The sequence below is a fragment of the Ochlerotatus camptorhynchus genome, unplaced genomic scaffold, assembly GCF_037179485.1.
Source record: "Ochlerotatus camptorhynchus isolate MF236.1 unplaced genomic scaffold, CSIRO-AGI_Acam_v1.1 ptg000392l, whole genome shotgun sequence".
NCBI lineage: Eukaryota > Metazoa > Arthropoda > Insecta > Diptera > Culicidae > Ochlerotatus > Ochlerotatus camptorhynchus.
The window spans coordinates 414,877-436,578 of record NW_027040879.1 but is presented as its reverse complement, the minus strand read 5'-3'; the positions used below and the strand labels follow the sequence as shown (position 1 = coordinate 436,578).

Here is a 21,702-nt window from a genome sequence, read left to right as displayed (position 1 = left end):
GCACCTGGATCTGTTCGGGCTTATTGCGGCACTTACGAAGAGCACCGAACATGTTGACGAAAATTTCCATCAGTTCATCCGCTGAGAACAGATCGGGGTTGTTGTTTTGCGCTGTTGGTTGTCTCCAGAATCCAGGGGGGGATGGAGAGCTTTGGCCAGCAGAATCACCGGAAGCTTCTTGAGGGGGGGGGCGGGTTGCACCCGCGAATTCGCTTGCCTTTGCTGGGGAGCACGAAGAGGCGGAAAATCCTCCGTCCTGAATGCTGGGGTTTTGTCCTTCTTGCGTCCTGGTTGATTGTTGCTTGACGCCTGCTTTCGGATGCGTTTGAAGTCCTCGCGTTTGGAGCACTGTCTGTCGGAACCTTGATGTGCACCACCACAGTTGGCGCATTTTATCGCCACGGCTCCATCCGCAGGGCAGTTGGAAGTGGCGTGTTCTTGAGCGCAGTTGCTGCAGCGTGGCTTGATGTTGCAGTTGCGGGTACCGTGTCCAAAATTGAGGCACCTCATACACTGCGTTACGTCACGATGGCCGCTACGGTATGGCTCCCACCGTACGATGATGGAGTAGATCGATCGGATGGCTTGTAGCGCATTGAGCGTCACCGTCCCTTTCTGGAAGTGCACCAGGAAAAGACAATCCGGGTACGTCTTCACGTTTTCGTCTCTCCTTGTCATTCGGAAGACAGCGATTGGGGCAAGCTTGTACCGGTTGATTTCAGCTTCGACCATTTTGGGGTCGAAGTTTGGTAGACCCCTGATGACTACCTTGAAGGGCTTCTCACCGGGGATGTCGTGCGTGAAGAATTCCGCCTTGGTATCCTTCAGATATTTCACGGTCACTTCGTACTCCGCTTTTGTTCGGAGCATCACCTTGGTGCCGATCCTACCGAGCTTAAACTCAGCTGCAACGCCCAGCGATGAAAGATCGTCAATCAGCGTGTTGAGTGGGACTTGCTTCACCACCAGTGGAGGAAGCTTCATTTTTGCTGCACTCGGGCTGGCAGCAGTTTCGTTGTCGACGGCGTCGCCAAAATCACCAATGACGCTGACGTTCGTCGCGGTGGCATCGTCCCGTCCACTCGCACCATCGGACTGGCCTTGATTTTTCTTCCTCTTCTTTGACCGCTTCACCGTGGCTGAGGTTGTATTCCCTACATCGGTGGGAAGAGTAGCGTACCTATTTGAGGTAGGTACCGAGCTACCCTCACCACTGTTCTTCTTCTCCGCTTGCTCACGAAGTCTGCTCCGGGAGCGCTGTCTTCCCATCACGCGATGCGACCGACACTACTGACGACGCGACGTGCAGTATATCTGCGAACGTTTGTAACAAACTATAGGTTAATCGAACAACTCGACAGAGCGAGCAAAGACCGAACTGTACTGCTTGACGTTCAAGCAGCTAATCATGATGATGATGCTAGCTTCTCTATCTATGATGCACCATATATGCATTTAGGTTAACATCCGAAGTCCCTCCTTTTTTACATATTCTGTACAAAACATGCTAAGCCCCGCAACTGACAGGATTTTCCTCCGTTTTATTATGAATGGGGCGGAGCAGAACGTTTCTTTTGTGCAGAATATGGAAAAAATAGGATGGACTTTGGATGTTAATATAATTGCATATATAGAGGAACCAGATATGTTTTACAGTCAGTTGTTGGTAATTTACCAACAGAATTTCATCGGATGTATGTCTCCTCTTAAGCAATTATTGTTTAGAAAATTTTGGCTCTTGTTTTTACTTATAATTGTAGTTTGCTTAAAATTTATTTCCCGGAAAAAAGTGATCGTCAAATCCATGTCTTTTTTTAGTTATCGTTATAAACAGGGGAGAGGGGTATTTTACATGTCCAAGTCTCATTCCTCATTGTGTGACAGGTGATCACGCCGTGCTCAACCTTTATCCGCTGACTTGGTCCTGCTTGCTGCAGGACCAAGTGCCACGCCGTCCGAAGCGGTAATGAGCATAGGCATGACAGCACCGCTGTTTTATATCTTTTCAGATTCAATCAGAACGATGTGCAACCGCACATGACAGGATTTCCCGCCGTTTTTTATGAATTGGGGTTTCTTTTTTGCAAAATATTTAAAAAATAATGGACTTTGGATGTTAATATAATTGCATATATAGAGGTACCAGATAGTTTTACCGTCAGTTTTGTGTAATTCACCAACATAATTTCATCGAATATGTCTTTCAAGCAATTTTTTTTTCTCAAATTTGAAAGATTTGGTGCGGGACGAAATTAAGGGAAAACTTCTGTTTATACTAATAATTGTGGTTTGCTGAAAATTTATTTCCCGGAAAAAAGTGATCGTCAAAGTCCATGTCATGTTCGGGTCATTGTTAAGGGGGGAAAGGGTTTTACATACATTACTTTTCGAAGTCTCATTCCTCATTGTGGTGGTCACGCCGTGATCCACCTTTAGCCGCTGACTTGGTCCTGCTTGCTGCAGGATCAAGTGCCACGCCGTCCAAAGCGGTAATGAGCAGAGGCAGGAAAGCAGCGCTGATTTATATATTTTCAGGTTCAAGCAACCAAGTGGTATTCGTTTATGATGACTGGGTTTGGGGAAAACGTTTATTTCTTAAAAACAGTGACCAAAATTATCATTTGAGTATTTTTCAAAAGTTTTTTGATTAAAAATTAGAAAAGTATTTATTTCAGAATATTCGTTAAGTAATATCCTATCGATTGGCCCATTTGGATTTAATTTCATCTATAAATGACAAAGTTACAAGCGTTCAAAACCTAACACTATTTCACCACACATATTTTTTGATTTGTACCCCAGTATAGTCGACAAAGACGTAGTTCTACGTCAAAAAAAAATGATTTAATTTGTAGCGGAACTCTTTACCATAAATGCATCATGTTTATCTAAACAACTTTGCCGAAGACGGCAATCTTCTATCTAGTGCGTAGTTGACGCTCGTATATATCAGTATCAAAGCACCTAAATTTACATATTTTTTTTCTAAGTGTGTACTACTACGACTAATTTCCCATCAGATCCCATTAAAATTCAACTATGATCATTTGCGGTCATTTCAAGCATCGTAAGTCGCATTGAGCAGAGCCGGGCAAGTTCCGAATGCTCTCAGGTAAAAATTTGTCGTGAGGTTAAAAAAGTATCGCATGAAAATTCAGACTCAGGCCCACATATTTATCATTCAGAAATTATGTTATTCCTCTTCCGTGAATGCGGGCTTGAGCAATTTTGTTGGAATTTAATTAAGTATGAAGGATTGGGTTATTTTGAGCTTATAATTTTTAACAGTAGAAAGTATCGCAAATGAGATTTTTCCAGTAGAAAATTTGTTGTTACCATTCATACAGTCCTATAACAAAAGCTTATAATTTGTTGCCTGAAATAAAAGAAAAACCGATATGATGGACCGTTCCTTTCTGTCTCAACGTGTGCTTAATAATTCATATATTTCCTATCAAGCCCGATGAAAGCGTACAATAATACATCATAAGAACCTCTTGAGTCCTGTAATCATTGAACGGCTCCGTTGAATAAATAATAGACATGTTCGACGAAAGGGCTTTTTTACTCTCATGGGTTTGCTCTCGGTATAATGTGTTCCCAAGAATAGCTGTAAGCTGGAAGCCAGCACTGATGCAACAAAAGCGGGAAAAGAAAAGTTTATCCTGTCAGGTAGGGCATTAGCAAGTTGCTTCTTACCTGGTAAAGAAATATTTTACGAAACAACGGGCGAAGAAAACTTGGAACGAGATTAACAATGTGCTGATGACATCAATTTGGCGAACTATATCAGATAAAGGAACTTTCTTTTCTGGTGTGACTCTTAGTAAACATATAAAGTTTGAGAAAAAGATAATTCCATCCCAAACAATTTACTCTTTTTATCATATAAAATGGGAATTTCAGAAAGAACACCGCTCTTCAAATTAATGCAAATTTTATTTCAAATTGTTCCGTTTCCTGTTTTTTCCTCTGTTCGGGACATAACACCACTGCGACCACTAATTGTTTTTATCATTGCTTCTATCAACAAGGCATACAAAGTAACAAGGACTAAGATGTGTTCCATTGATTACTGAAAAATCCTGTTCACGGAAAGAAATCCGTTACCATTTTCATGAAAACAAAATCATGAAACAATAAAAAAAAATCATCCCATGAAATCATGAGAGTAATTCATGATTTCATTATGGATACGACGAATATCATGAACAATAACAAGCGCTTCCATGAACCAAATTCATGGCCGTTAGCAAGCGTTACGCGTACGTACGTGCCTGTCAAGCCGTGTTCATAAAATTTCAACGTCCATTGCGGTCGGAGGATAAAATAGTGGCAGAGACAATTTTGCACAGGTAATTTATCAATGCACAATTGTCGTCATGTTATACTGCAGTGTTAAAATTTGGAAAATAGTGAAAACGCATTTAATCAAATTTTGTGCAAAACTCTACCAGAAGCTCAATAACAAGTGCACCAAGAAGAAGCTGAATTAGAAAATTTACTTGTGAGATGGAATTAGCGATGCTGCCTATTTTCTACTGTGTTACCTGACTTATAACGAATATACGTTGTATATGAGTGCCCCGAATACAACGTATAGTTCGTCTAATTTTACATTGCAAATGCTAGCGAAATTAGACGACTCTTACGTTGTATTCGGGGCTACTCGTATACATCGTATAAGAAGTCAGGTAGCACAGTAGTGCTTTTTTGTAAGGAAATTTGTTCATTTGAGTATCTAATATATTGTCATTCAATATGGCCATACTTAATCAAGTAAACCGATCATTAATAAACATCTTGAACAATAATTAATTAACTTATAAAAAATAATGCGCATAGTTAATGAGGTAAGAATTGAAAATTAAACTTCAGAATAATGGACTTCGATCAGGTGCAGTACATAACTCTCGACGAGCCATTACTGCCATCTGTGGCAGGGCAAATTGCCGAAGAGCAAAAGGTGTATAGTCCACTCGATGATCCTGAATTTCCAGAATTGGAATTTGAAGCGGTTCTATTTCGGGCTGGTCTATACAATTACACCAGCTTCCTAATCAACAACCATGGAATAGCAAGTTCAAGGGAGTTCAGCGAGCTACAGGACAGTGACATAAAACTATTCTGCCGAGTAGCTCGTGATCGCGACATGTTCCGGAAACTTCTGGCGAATCTGGTAAGACTTTTTTATACTTTTATCAAAAAAGGTTGAATACCAATATAATTTAGAATCTTCCCGTTTTGTTTTCTTCGCAATATGACTTCATCAGCCTCAAATTTGCAATTATACAATTAGATTTGTTTTTTCATAAGGTGCTAGTTTCATGAAATACTTAATTCACAAATGCATAATAACTAGTCTAGTTATTCTGTGTAGCAATGAACAGTATTCTGGATTACAGTAGATCATTCGTTGCAAATCATCCATACAGGATTTGTTCAATGAATCTTGAGAACGTAAGGAAACGTTGAACGGCGCCGGTGGTGTAGTGGTAAGCGTGATTACCTCTCACCCCAGCAGGCCTGGGTTAAATACCAGTCGGCCCCGCTGGGATGTTCTGAGGCATAACATCTCTGATCACGCCTTCCTTCGGATGGGAAGTAAAGCCGTTGGTCCCCGGTTCATGAGTTGATGGGTCGATAGGTAGGGTCCAGGTGTGGGAGCTGCCTTCCTGGCACGTCGGTAGCATTGGTGCTCAGCACGGAAAACAAGATCGACGGAAAAAAACAAACCAAAGGAAAAATAATAAGGAAACGTACAGTGGATGATCCATCGCTATACCGCACTGAAGAATCCTACAATATGGCGCTTGAAAACGGTCGGTTTTCGAAAACAGGAATCCGAAAAAATTCTATTCCGAACTTTCATATTACTGACCTAAAGGTAGTAGGTATGCACGACTTCTATGAGGGATTTGCTCATGATGCTTTCGCCTGCTAAATTTATTTCAAGAGGACATTTTTCACTACACATACTGAATCAACGAATCCAACGATAGGATTATGAAATTAATCAGCTTAAGAGTATTCCTCCAGGAATCAAAGAAGAAAGTTTGGAGTCCTCGAAATTTAAGATGTCAGCAGGGCAAATGAAATGTTTCGTGGACAATATCACATTAATGATAGGAGACTTAGTGCCAGCTGAAGATGAGTGGATATTCCTGGTAAATGTTGCTAAAATTGGTTCATTTATAATGAAACCATCCTTTTCATCAGAGGAAATCAAAGAGTTAATAGAACTCGTAAATTTCACTTTTAATCAATACCAAACATTATTTAACAAACATCTTAAGCCTAAAGCGCATTTTCTGACGCATAATCTTCTATCAATCGAATGGATGGGTCCAACACGATTTACGTTCACGTTTATTCCCGAAATGAAACATAAATATTTTAAAAAAATGGCATAAAGCACAGCATCGAGAAAAAATATCGCCCTCACTTTAGCGATTAAGGATCAATTCAAGATTGCATACAACGTATTCAGAAACATACCTAATTTTTGACCGTTAAGACTGCAAGAAGGATCTAGAATTTTCATTAAACTGGGTTGCATACCCATTCCTCATGGATTGATTTCTGACGATGCTAGTAAAGTCGTTCAAGTACTCAATTACGCAATGCTAGGAAAAACGAAAATCAAATCTGGAACTGTATTGATTATCAAGAGACAAGACTGTTCATATTATCAAAATTAACTATGAGATAACATTCGTCTGCAATATTTATAAAAACTAAGAGTTTGATGAGCACTTAGATGCATATGTCATTGACGCACAAAATTATGACGTCGGAATATGCAGAATTCAAGAGATCACACATTCTCCGTCCCATCTACATCATCTATCAGATGGCAGGAAAGCGATCCGCCTTCATAACTAATTATTTAAAAAAGCAATAAAAGTTATGCATCAATAGCAATGATTAAAGTTATGAAAAAAAAACACTAAAATTGATGTCTTTGTAAAAAATAAAACTGCAAATATTCGTTATATTACTTCCACTGATCGAGAAAGTCTACTCCACATGAACATAACTATACACACTAAACCCCGATCAGTAAAGTTTTACTGAAATATATACAGCTGAGCGTTCGGTGAAAACTACAGAAAGTTTAGTAATTAGTTTCACAGATTTTCGATAAAGTTTCCGTTAAAGTCACTGACATACAGTTTGGCAGATAAATTTAACCAAAAATTTGTAAAATAAATAGCCGAATTCAGTATTGGTTTACTGAACGCTCAACTGTAGATATTTCGGAATAATTTTACCAAATTCGGGGATTTGTTTAGGTAAATATGTAATACTGATTTAAAACCTATTCAGGTTATTATTCCAATCTTATTTGATATGGTTGCACGATATATATTATCCTACATGTCCTCGGTTGTTACACACTAATCCAGTTAGTAAGGTTTTACTGGGTCTTTGTATTGCAGAACTGTTCAGTAAAAAAAATAAAATCTGTGGAAAATTTAAAAAAATTGCATACGTATTCCTTCCTTGTACAGACTTAGTTCGGTTAACCTCATTTAATGATTTAATCTATTCAATTGATTTCTTAATAGCTGGTAAGTAGGTGTACTGGTAAGCGTGATAACCTCTCACCCCAGCAGGCCTGGGTTCAATCCCAGTCGGGGCCACCGGGATGTTCTGAGGCATAACATCTCTGATTACGCCTTCCGTTGGTAAAGCCGTTGGTCCCCGGTTCATGAGTTGATGAGTCGATAGGTAGGGTCCAGGTGTGGGAGCTGCCTCTCTGGCGTCGGTAGCATTGGTGCTCAGCACGGAAAACAAGATCGACGGAAAACAATCAAGGGAAAAAAATGATTCCTTAATTTGATTCCAGCAATTCAAAAACTCAGTAAAAATATTGACTTCTTAAAATAATCTAATTCTTCTTAAAATGATTGGATTCCTGCGAATTATGGAAGTTATTGGGTCGGAAAAAAAAAGCTTAAATATTTACATGGAATTGAAGGTGAATTGTTAAAAATAATCCAAATGAGAGAAGCCACAAGGAATGACGTGAACATTTACGTGGTCCAATTCTTTATTTTTTACATAATCCTTTACACAGTGGCGTCGCCCTAACTTCAGTCTACCTGTTCAACAACTCTCAAAACGTAATCAAATAAAAAGTTATTGCTTTAAATCGATACAAATAAGTGAAACTTGAAGATGCTATGCATTTTGAGACCGATTTGAATATAGTTATGACTCTAAATTACGACTTCAAAGTTTTTGAACAGGTAAAAAGGGAGATTACGAGACGCCACTGAATTTACATTTATTTTTCAGCAGTGAAGATTTGCTCTGCTATATCTCGTTATCCTTATATATTTTCTTTTTATTTGTATGTAGACGGCAGGTGACATCGAGCATAAAATAGAGCAGAGATTGGACTTAATTCGAACAAAATTTGGCAACGTGAGTCTACAACCACAAATTGTTGCGGTAGGCGCAACAAGGATGAATCCTGGAATATTTGTGATTTTCGGGGGAGCGGAGTACATAGCGGAAAGCATACTGCATGCTATTTGCGTAGGGGAGAATTGTACAAAACGCACTGGTGGGGTAAAATGACCCAGTCTATAAATCTTGGAATATCTTACAAATAAGTAAACAAAACTCAAGACTTTATATCAAATCAAGAAGAACACTGAACAAAGTAACGTTCTATGATACATTAAAGCATTAACTTCTTTACAATGTGATTAAAATAATAAATTATTACACGACCAATACTCACATCCAAATCTCTACTGCTTTTCGATAAGCATTCTTTCAAACCTCTCTGGCATAGTTTGAAAGAAAGAAATTCCATCATAAACGTATGTCTTCAAACTTCAAGAATTCATCAAAAAATAAAGAAAATACAACCATTTTTTAGACATTTTGTCCAAAATATACAAAAATTTCAAACAGGATAGAACGCACCATTTTCATATGCTCAGAATCGAGATGAAGATCTAAAAAAGTCTAAGCTCATAGCAAGATCTCATTCGGCTTTACATCTTTATATCAATGTATGAGCTGTTTTTTTGTGATTTCTTCTGCAGATGCAGTTAAACTTGAGCTTACGAATAATGATTCAAGGCATAATAATAATATTTAATTGCTTTTACGGTAAAATTCAAGCCCGGTAACGCTATGTTCATACTTCGTTCAAGGCTCACGAACGTCAAAGTGAAACACACACCTTTGCTTGAAAGCACGGTGGACTTAAGCTGTGTTGAAGTTTCCAAATAGTTAATATTGTGAGATAAAATTAAAAACAAAAATGGGTTTGTTAGAACCAGCAAATTTTCAACAACATATAATATATACCTGCATAAGTAAATCAACTATTCGAAAATATGTTCGCATTTATTTAAATTTCAAAAAATAAATTGAGTGTAACCCACTGTGTGTTCTTGTTGACATTTACTTAGTCTTGTTTTCCGGCAGTGTTTGGAAAGTGGTTTTGGAACAACTATTTATCAACCAAAATGGGTAGAAAATACGTGCGGAAGACTACACGTCAATCTTGGACTAAGAGTAACCTGAGAGCGGCTGTAAATGCGGTTAAAATTGGGGTCTCAATTACTGCTGCAGCGAAATTATACTTCATCCCGAAGCGGACATTGCTCCGCTACCTGGATAAACAAGCGGAAGCTGGCAGGCTTGAGCTCAGCAGAATGGGTCGCTTCAAGACAGTCTTCACTCTTAAACAAGAAGGCGAATTAGTGAGACACATCATTCAGATGTCGATTTCCGGATTTGGACTTACGCACAGGGACATAAGAAGCCTGGCATATCAGACAGCAGAAAAACTGCAGCTCAATCATCCTTTTAAACGAGAGCAAGGGTTAGCTGGACCAGATTGGCTGCGATCGTTTCTTGGAAGACACCCCGAACTCAAACTTCGCAAGGCGGAAAACACATCGCTGGCTAGGATTAAGGGCTTCAATAAGGAGGCTGTAAGCTCCTTTTACCAACTACTTCGAAAAGTATTTACCGAAAACAGCTATTCTCCGGAACAGATTTGGAACGTCGACGAAACGGGTTTCAGCACCGTACGGCTACTGAATCAAACAGTTCTTGTGCAATAGCTCCTATCATCAATTTTTAATTTTAGGTACACAACAAGTCCTGGAAGGTATTTGCTAGAAAAGGACAACGTCAGGTTGCTGGAATTTCGTCTGGAGAGAGAGGTACAAACACAACGGTAATTATGGCTATGTCTGCATCAGGTAGCTTCTTACCTCCGGCTTTTGTGTTTCCTAGAGCCAGAATGAATGACGTCCTGAAACTCGGAGCCCCGGAAAACTCTCTTTTTCTGTGCCATCCAAGTGGATGGAGTAATTCTCACACGTGTTCGTTGTGGTTTGAACACTTTTTGCAGCACGTTAAGCCATCTGCTGAACGCCCGGTATTATTGATATTGGATGGTCATGCAAGCCATACCAAAAACATAAGTTTCTTGGAACGGGCAAACGAGAATAATGTCAAAGTGATTTCAATTCCACCGCACACTTCACACAAGCTTCAGCCGTTGGACGTCGCCGTTATGGGACCGTTAAAGAAATATTACTCCCAGGCAATGGATAGCTTTATGAAGCAGAACCTTGGAAAGGCAGTAAGCATTCAAAACGTAGCTTCTCTCGTGAACGAGGCGTTTCTCGGGGCAGCGACAATCAAAAATGCAATGAGTGGATTCCTAGCCACTGGAATCTGCCCATTCAACGAGAATATATTTTCGGACGCTGATTTTGCTGCTTCCAAGGAACTCTTCAAAGCTATAGAGAAGCAGGCCTCGATTGAGTTGATCAATTTCTCTCCACCTTCCACCGACGCAGAGCAGCACGTTGATGAAGTGCCCCAGGAATCTGAAACGGATGTGAATGTAACATTACATAATACAAAATTTATTTTAAGTTCGCAATCAACCGTTAGCTCTCTTTTTCAGCCCGTCGAAGTTTGCCAGATCGACCAAGGAAATCAGCCGGACCATGATCCGGACGCGTCGTATATTCTTATAGAGGTTAACGATTTGCAGCCTTTGATTATGAATTCCACCAGTGACGAACTTACATTACCCATTATACCGGACCTAGGCGATGTTAATGATTTTGAAAATGTTGCTCACGACGAAGTTCTTGAGCTGGATCCAAATACGTATTTTCAAGTTGGTGCAGACGGTCACGTGATTGAGATCACCATGATAGATCAATCCACAATTTCAAATGACCCAGGGACCGATCATTCGGTGGAGCTTGCCCTGCAAGAGAACACTATTCCGTCTGGTTCCATAAACGACCATCTGATAATTTCTTCGTCTGGGATACCGGAACCTGTTTCTAAAAAAGCAAAGAATACACGTAAAAGAGCCACCAAGCGGAAGGCTGTTGCAGAAGAGCTGACATCAACAGTTTATCGGGAGCAATTGAAAACGACTAATGCGACACAAACCATCAAGAAAATCAAGAAAAAAGGTCGCAAGCAACCTGCAACTGAAATCGTCAATGATGTCTTGTGCTTCTTTTGTGGAGATTTGTTCAGTGCATCTGTGAATGGAAATGGATGGAGAAAGTGTCTCCGTTGCGATGTTTGGTTTCATGAACCATGCACTGGTTTAGATGCGATTGTTTGCAGCTCATGTGTTTGACTTTTCTGCAGTAGTTTGGAAAAGAAACGAATATGAATTAGAAAGAAACGTTTCTCTACACATATATTCACTCTATGTATTGACATATTTCTTTTGTTTTATTTTCATTGCAATGAAATTTTTTGTTTGTTTCACAGTTAATGGAATTCTCAATTTTCGAAGATTTCGCTCAAGAACATAGGAGTAATAAAATAATCATGAGAATCTAATTGTGTTTTATGAATTTTTCTAACGATTGTGAAAACGAGCAGTAAACCCGATTCTTTTTTTGCACGAATGCATTTTTTGCTTTCCTGCTCTTGAATTAAATCCAAATGCTGTTCAATAAGTTTAAAAAATCGAGCAATAGCAAATTATGACATGTTTACATTTTTTCCAAGTTTACCCATTCAAGAGAAATTTAGGAAAAGGTGATCGTGCAAAAAAAAAAAGAATCGGGTGTATGATCATGAAGAAAATTGAGTGCAAATGAATGCTGACCATTTCTCGCGCGACATTTGGAAAGGCTTATAAGAAAACTTAAACAAACCTTCGTAGGCCACCCGCTCCATAGCTGAAGACCACCCGCACAAAGATGATATTGATGTTGCTAGTTTGCGAGGGAAGCTTTCGGCAAAAGAGTAGGAGTCCTACAAAGGTTTGTTTAAGTTTTCTTGTAGGCCCTTTTAAAATGTAATGAGATTTTTTTAAATAGCTTCTCGCTTTATTGGGCTATTTTCTTCCCTAAGTGCGGGAATGCTTTTAAAACGGCACTCTAGCCTTGGATCGCCTTGAAAATTTAGCTTTAAATTTTACTCACGGTCGAAAAGGTGCACAGAAGTTACCGAGACAATCGAATGGCGAATTGCAGTTTTACAGCCAGTTGTGATTTTCTATAGGTTATCAAAATAGTTCATTTGGAGGCAAAATGTTGAGAAATTCGGAGGATATCATTTCAGGAACGTTTATTTTACTACAGCTTAGCCTTTGTGGAGCGTAGAATGTCAGCTTCATTTGTATCATACTGTGGATTCTTGTACTTTAGTTTTGTAGATGTGTTTTCTATTTCATTAGTTCAGGCATAAGGACCAGTGAATAAGGCTGGATTCAGATCTGTTATGTTCGCACCAGATGTGGATCAATTTTATGTTGGTTTGAAGATCCCAATGAATTCTTCTTGATCTTTCACACAGATGTAAAATTGCTCCAGATCCGGATTTACAAATCTGAATCCAGCCTAAATCAAGCAAAGGGAGTCTTCAAATGTAACCAAAAATTCTGACTATTTTTAAATAACTTTCATCAAATACCTGTATTTACCTGTCTTTCACTGAACTTACTTGTATGGCAGATCCATTTCACCGTTTGGTCTTCATCGGCAGTCAGGAATCCATATTGAACAAACCATCTTCAAGAAGCTTCAAACCGCTAATGAAAATTTTATATCTGGATGTGTCATTCAAAAATTTCATAGGTTGCTTTTTTTTCGTCCGGTGCCTGTTGTGATTGGTAAACCTAGATAAAACGTACACGGATAGAAATCTCCTTATACCTTTTGGCAAATTTCCATTGCTGATTATTCATAAATTGTATAAGTCAACTAATAAGCAGACGCCTTGCAAAAAGTTAATAAAGATCATGTGTCAAATGAAATGTATAAGCGGTCACACATACCTTTAATGCATTCTAATAGGACCTATGTGGTTTGTCTTATGGAATGTATAAGGCTGATGCTTTGGCAAAAATGTATAAGTGAAACACATGGATCAAATAATTGATTTTCGTTTCGTGTACACGACCTCTTACTCTTGATTAAAAACCAAAACTTATAAATTTAATCAATAACAGTTCACAGATTCACTGGTTTTGGAAAGTACAAGCTGTGGTACACTGCCCTCACAATTATGGATCAGCTAGTAACAATTATTAGTCACTCTATTTGCAAATCCAATGACCAATAATTGTGAGTAACCCATGATGGTGGGGGCACTGTAGGCACTATAGAAATTTACCTGCATTCGTGCATTAGTTTTTAAGGTTTTAGAGTTCCAACCCCCACCCTTCAGAGCCACCAAATTTGTAAGGAACATTTTTTGATGTTGTTATTATTATCAATATTTTCTCCGCAACCTCAACCCCCTGACCACAATTCTGGCTGCGCATCTGGCATTCATTGTTGTTTTGTATAGAATTCGTAAAATCATTGGACATTCCGGCATGCTACATAAGGTTTCAAATTCAAAGAAAACATCATCAAATAAAAATTAAAAAATGATTTTACGAAGTGAAAAATACAAAACGTACGGAAATAGGAAGTATATGGCAACAAATAAACACGTTGAACTTTTTTTTTTAATACCCACATTTGCAAAATGTTGTTTATCGCCATTCTTAAAACCATGGTGCATATTAGCCATATGTTTTGGAGCGTCTTATCCTCTCTTATGGTGCGTTATGTCCGTTTATTATGGTGCATTCTGCCCCTTTTTTGTGGTGCGTTCTGTCGACGAGAAAAAGCATTTTGCCCCATACCATGGTTTGAACTAAACGTTGATATTCTTCGAAAACTCTACAAATACGAATAATCTAGAATAAATCTCAATGTTCACATGTTGTTCAATTATTTCACCTTCCATATAAACATATATCGTGTTAAAAAATTTCCTTTTAGCTATTTGAATAGTAGATTTTGCTTAACCGGTGCGTTCTGTACCATTCTCCCCTATGCACATCACCTATGCTCTGAATCTACAGTACGCCCCAGACTGTAAGCCACTGTGGCTTTTTATTCAAACTTATCTGTTTAAAATTCATGCGTCAATCCTTGACCTGCCTAAAAGTACCCGCGACTTATTACAGTCTATCGAAGATTGACGATGATTTTTCTTATTTTTTCTCCATTTTCATTTATAATCTCTATTATAATATACATCAAAGAAAGTGAAATGAAACCCAAACGCGGTTTTAATGGATATGACCATCATTACCGATTTAAACCCAGTAAATTGTAAATATTTTATTTTGGGATTCATGAATGGTTCGTACCATAATCATGATTCAAGTTTTCAAATCCATGAATATAATTCATGGTTTCGTAACTGATGGTTCATGATTTCGGGAATCTAGTTATAAAACGCCTGATATCATAAGCAACTCCTACCATTATCATGAATAAATTTTTCGAATCCATGAATATAGTTCATGGTTTCGACTCGTATGATAAATGATTTCATAAATCTAGCTACGACTTCTCATCAACCGAAAAAAATCGTAACGCATAGGTTGCGTTATGAAAAAATAGCTCAAAAAATCATGAATTTTATTCATGGTGTATTTTCATAACATGAAAACACACAATATTCCTGAAATCATGAGTCATTTTTCTCATTTCTGAGATTGGATTTGTTCCCGTGTTCCCTTGTTTGAAGTAACCAGGAATAGGAATCGGTGGCAGAGCTTACATCCCGTAACGTACCACGAAAAGGTGATCCACCCACGTTATGAGGCTCTGTTTCCTGTTAATCTGACAAATATTTAACAATCCACGAATGTTCATCACTAATAGTCATCCATCAAACATTTCGAGGGTGCCAATGATTACCATTTATTTACATCATTACGCGCCTTTTTCCACACAGCACAGATTACACACCAATTTTGACAGCCCTTATGATATGTATCAGCACCACCATCATTAGCAGTTGTGTCGATTTGCTGAGCCTAATTGAGATTGGATGGGGCGCCCGATGAACAACAGCAAAAGCACCATTGCAAATAACAAGCAAACAGAGGACCTCCCCCCACCCCCAAATCGATAACTGATAAAGCTCAACAGAACAAAGAAACAATCAGTCCACGAAAGTTGTGGGTATTTTTCGCCAAATTCATTCGCACAAAATGAACATAAAACATATCAAATGGTTACCAGTTTCGATTTCGTATGTTCTCTACAGGACAAAGTGCTGATTCGGCAGACATTGATTGATATCGGTAACCACAATGAAAACATCAAGTTTACTTAACGTTCGCACCGCAATAAATTATTGAATTTATCGTTGGTGTTTAAGCATCGAACTAATTATTTACCTGAGAAGTTTACAGTCAGGCTCCATGAGTAACCAACCTTTACGGCTGACCGGTTACGTAAAAAGTTAATTTAGGTTTTAATATCTTCTATAATCGAATAGCCTAGAGAAGCCATGTAGTGTCGGAGGTTGTTGTTGTTGTTGTTGTTGTTGTTGTTGTTGTTATTTATTAGCGACCGTTTAACCATTTGGTCATTCGGGTCGTTTTTGATAAATTACATTTTAAAGCTTAAAAATTAGTATTTGAATTTATCACTTCTTAACCTATTTCCGGTTGCCTTCTTGGATTTGGTCATGGTCGGGTCTTCCTTAATTAAACGTTGAGGACTGCTACAGATTTGGCAGCTTTGAGTGCTGCTTTTTTCCATTGTTTCCTTAGTATGTTGACGATACCGATGATTAGCTGGATTGACACTATGACAAGGATAAGTGAGAGCTTCCAGTTGTGGTCTTCTAGGTATCCCGTGTGGACTTCTTGATTCTCGATTATGGTGACGTCCTGGTCACCGTTTTGGGTGGTATCTTTGCTGTTTGCGTTTCCCATTGTATGAGTGCTGGATGTACTGTAGTTGAACCGTGGATGATTTGAATATGATTGTTGCTTGATTGCCATTTGTCGGCTTTATAAGTATTGCATTTTGCTGACAGGTCTCTTTGGTGGTGAATTTTGTTGCGTTCTTTTTGTGTTGAATCAGCATAGGTTCGATATAGATTGTGGTTGTTTATATTAGCGTATGGATTTTGCTATCCTTCGAGAACTTTTTTTTGATATGGCGCAAATTTTATTCCAGATGTTTTTTATTGGTGTGTCTTTATTTATTGAGGATGCATATTGTTCCCATGATTTCAGTTTTTCTTCTTCAATGATTTTCCTTGCATTGTTTCTGGCCTTTTGAAATTCGTTTAGTATAGCTGGGTAAGAAGGATCGTCGGGGTGACATTTTTGTTTTTTCCTAAGTGTTTTTCGTCTTAGTTTGATTGCTTCTGCTATGTTTTGGTTCCACCATGGAACGGTTTTTTGGGGGACTTCAGTAGATGTTTTTGGTATTGCTGATGAAGCTGCAGGTTTAATTGCGTCTATTAGTTCTTCTATTGTGTATGATTGATGTGATTTGATTGATTCTTCAAGCTTAGCTTCAAATATGTTCCAGTTTGCTTCGTGCATTTTCCACCTGGCTGGTCTTGATCTTTTGGAAGATATGGTGGTACCAATTAGAATTGGAAAGTGGTCACTACCGTGTTGGTCCTCGTGGATTGACCAGTTAATTCTGTTAGCAATTTCAGCTGAGTATAGAGTAAGGTCAATACATGTCGATGCGTTTGTCGAATGTATGAAAGTTGGGCTGCCGTCATTCAGTAGCATAAGCTCTTGTTCCTGTATTATTTCGGCGATCATTTTTCCTCTGCAATCATCTCTATTTGATCCCCATACACTATGGCGAGCGTTGAAGTCTCCTGATATAATAAATGGCTTGGGGATATGGTAAATTATGTTGTCAAAGTCTTTTTTGTTAACTATCTGATTTGGTGACAGATATATGCTGCAGAGTCATTTTTCGAGGTAGGTTGATTTTTATAGCTATTGCTTCAAGGCTTGTGTTAAGTTGAATTTTTGAGTATTTTATTGCATGTTTGATCGCAATAGCAACTCAACCTTGTCCTGAAGGACGGTGGCAGAATAAGGTATCGTAACCAGGAATTGAGTGTTCGTTGACCTGTTTGTTCTTGTTTCTTGTAGACTGATTAGAGATGGCTTGTACTCATTAATCAATATCCGTAATTCTACGTCTTGTTTTCTGGCGCCATTACAATTCCAATGAATAATTTCGGTTGATTTTCGGTTTGCTGTTGGAACCATTTCTAGTTGTTTTGATGACGATTATTGGGTTTAGGGTTGCATCTCATCATCGCCACCCTCTTGAGAGCTGACATCCGATTCTGAGTTAACGTACTCAACCGTTTCACATTTTTCATCTTTCTTTTTCCTTTCTTTTTCCTTGGGGGAGATTCGATGGGATTGCCTTGGCTCCTGGTGTGTTTTCCTGATGGTTTGTATCCGTAGAGTTTCAGTGTGTTCTCCAGTTTGGAATAATTCTCTTTGAGAATTTCGAGCTCCTTTTCTGCCGTTTTTCTTTTTTGTTTTTCTTCTCTGTAGGCATTAACTGCCTGTTCATCTCCTTCATTTTTTGTTCGAACTGTTTCTGCAGATCTAACCTTAGTGCTTCCGCGTAGGATTTCTTTTCTTCATTTAATTGTATGATCTTCTCATCAAATTGTTGGGTTAATGCACTTTTAATGGAATCTGAATACGTGATTTTATTTTCGCTTTCCACTATTTTTCTAGCTTCCCAAAAGTTAATATTTCTGTCCACTTTCACTTTGGTGATAGTTACTTCTTTCTTGAATGCTGGGCACCCTTTGAAGAATGCTCCATGAGAATCACCACAGTTAACACATTTTCGCAGATTTCATGGAGTGCCTCACCGCATTTGTTACACTTTTTTCACTGTTACAGTTTTTTTCCGATATGCCCGAACTTGTAGCACACGAAGCACCTCAAAGTGTTCGGATACCACGGTCTTGTTTCCAACAGAATGTAACCAATTTTTACTTCTTTAGATGGAACCGTACCCTTGACAGTGAGGACAAAAATTCCAGTGGGAGTTTGTTCTCATCGCGTCCTTTCATAATCTGCCGAACTTCAGTTATTCCTGTTTTCGATAGGTCTTCGAGTAAGTCTTGGTCACTGTCAAACTTTATGTCCTGGCAAAAAACCACTACTTTGCACGAGTTAAGAGTTTTGTGCTCGTACACTTTGGTGGAAATTCCTTGAGCCAGCTTTTCGATTTCAGCCAGGTTTCTGGCCTGGCTTTCATTTTTAACGTGTCTTTCGTTTTTTTTTGCGCTTGCTACTTCCCCAAGGAAAAAAAGTACATCACTTGGAGTCATTTACACAGCTCTAAAAAATAGTGTAAATGTCTGTTCAATATGATGCACACATATGGAGTGTCACATATCATATAAATTTACAGTCAGGAATCCTTATTGCCGGATCCTTATTGCCGGGAAATCCGCGAATAAGGATACCCACAGCTTATGGGATTTAAACTAATAGGGGCAGTAGTGGATTATCTCCTTTGTTCCCATATATAGGGCTATACCATATTGGACAAAGTTGTGGTACTGGGATAGACCAACAAGCCTGTGTTATTGGATTCAGGTTTAATTGGGAAGTTAGCCGCTAGAGGCACTTCACTTTTATGTTACTTATGACGGGCGCTATAATATATGGATCATAGGTTCAACATAGAATATTTCGTGATCCTGGCCATATAGAAAATTACTGTCTTCAGCAAAGTTGTTCAAATGACCAAGTCCTTTCGGATAGTCGCCATATTAGTTCAAAACTCTCTCACTACGCAGCGCAGTTCATAACACAAAAGCAGATATCTGTGCAAAGAATCAGCTAAATTGGTCAACGTTAAGAGGTCGCGCCAACGATTTCAATTTTGTTCGGGATTTTCGTCAAATTAGTATGGAAGAAAATGATGACCCACTAAAATCATTCTATCTTTTCTCCTAACGAACCGCTTTGCATGAAATAAAAATATGTTATACTTAAAACTTTAATCCTTTTTCGATGACAAAGAGCCAGCCAGCGCTGTCATGTTTTATGCATTCTAGTCATCCTCGTTCTTCCACTCCTTGAGAAGGGTTTCGACTTCCCTTAGCAAATCTAGCATTTTTGCACTCTGTTCGACATTACTGTCCAATGTGCAGAAGTTTTTGAACTCCGAGAGTTGATTTATTTTGAACCCATTTTCTGCCGTGGTGGGAAGAAAATATAACCCATATTTATTGCAGATGGGTCCAGTTTGCTAACAATTTCATCTACTGTAGCCGGTTCATGTCTTATGATTTCGTTGATTTCACTGTTTTTTTTTATCCCCGGCCTACCAAATTTTCCCTGAATTTGTTGAATTTTGGACATGATCTGCAAATCCTTTTTGTCGTCTTCATTGCATTGTGAATTCACGAAATACGGCGGAAGAATTTTCTTCCAGCAGTTTACCAGCATGCTTTGTTTGATGTCCTGTAGAACGACATCCAAGCAGTCGAAACAATTATTGGCATTGTTTCAGATGCTCTGAGACATAAGATCTTTGAGGCGTTTTTTTTTTGTAAAACAGTTTTGTTTCCTCGCAGTTGAACACTTGGTCAAAACAATACTGAACACTTTCACTCTACACGTCGTTCCCTTTCCGGAAATAACCATATTGTAGTATTTTTACAGTTTTTCTTGAATCGATTGTTGCCATCTTGGATTACAAAATGGCGTCTGGTATCGATATCAGCCTCTACACGTCGTCCCCTTTCCGAAAATACCCATATTGTAGCGTATGTTAGATTTTTTCTTGAACCTAATTGGTTTCCAAAATGGCGTGAGAATTCAAAGTGTATATGTTTGCACTGCTGTATCTCAAGATCCTGACTATTTAGACGGATGATTTCTTCGGCAAAGTTATAGCTGTTAGACGGGTGACGCCGCTAACCACTCGACCACGAAGACCACTTTGACGCGAAAATGTGAAATGTCGTCATCGAAACCCAATCCAAAAGAATTATTTGTTTACTCTTGTTTCTTGCGTGACAGTAGCTCAGTCTAGTGCAGTTCTTATGTGGTGTTAAGTGTGTTCCACTGAATTTCATTAAGCAAAATGCTGTCGAATAAGAATATCGTTGAGGAATATTTTGCGTCTGTTCGAGATAAAAACCGTTTACTTGACTTTGTGTCTAGGGCACAGTCGAAAGCACCTGTGGCTGTTGCGCAAGGCGTTAAAAACTGGATTGGTCAATTTCATCGGCGATGGTCAAAAACCCACAGTAAGGATTGGTTCTTTAAGAAGAATGCAGAGTGACTTTAAAGCATATTCGAGGTAAGAATCCCTGGGCGTGGTTAATTTTAGAAAGCAGCTTAAATTAACGAAGAAACATTTTTAATACAATATCGTCGAACATTAAAAAAAATTAACAGTTCGGAAAAAATTTACCTGTTGAGCGAAGTGCTAAATTTTCAAAAAAACAACGGATTCCAAACCAATTGAAATTGAACTTGAATGAAAATAAGTAAAAGCGTGGAAATGCGTTAATGTAAAGCAATACATACTACTGATGAAATCTGTTTTTGTTCATGTTACTAAATAATCAATTGCATCAACCGCAATTAAAAGAAGATTTGTCTTTGATATTTGTATGAATATTTTATAAAAATCCTAAACAAAAACTACCGACTCTAAATTTTACGACAAAATGCTTGAATATAATTCATCATCAATTATTTTATCAGGTCGAAGACCAACCCGCAGGATGCAGGCCTTCGAAAAATACGTGGGTCCATTCAAGGAAACCCAAAGATCCCTCGTCACAATCATCTCCTATTTCACCTCCTTTTGCCACTCCGGATTTGGATACCAGTTCCAACAGTCAGCGAAGACCGTCAACCCTAAAGCCTCGAGGTCGAAAGCCCAAGGAGCTTAGCCAGTTGACAAGATTTTTGAAATACAGACGCAGTATCGGACTTTTCAAAGAACAAGGTCTTGATAACTTGCTGTATTCTGCCAAAATTACTGCCATAAAGGCTGCTAATCCAGCAACCGCTCAGATCTTACAGCACTTGTTGAGCTGCGGTGAGGTTTGGGCAAAAGAGACCATCGAATCCGTTGACTCTATTCGTGGAACATCTCTGTGTTTGGAAGAGTCATCTTTGGCGATATAATCAAAACTTGGGTTAAGTAAAACCAAATATGGAGAGCTGGCTCGATTCACTAAGAAGCATCTAGGTATGACAGTTTAATTAACGTATATATAAAAAAAACTTAGTAGAACAATTTTTTGTTTAGAATAGGTAAAGTTTCTAAATTTTTGATCAATTTTAGAGATGTGCATTGTTATTAGTCTCTTCATATTGTCCCAATTAGTTATTGC

The 21,702-nt window shown here is 38.5% G+C and overlaps 1 protein-coding gene and 1 pseudogene across 1 annotated transcript in view; both read right to left on the bottom strand.

Annotated features, from left to right (window-relative positions):
- The window catches only part of LOC135710604 (uncharacterized), a 297,590-nt gene that overhangs the window by 138,866 nt on the left and 137,022 nt on the right, over window positions 1–21,702 (bottom strand). The gene's annotated exons all lie outside the window — the stretch shown is intronic.
- Window positions 17,606–18,666, bottom strand: LOC135710571 (uncharacterized; annotated as a pseudogene).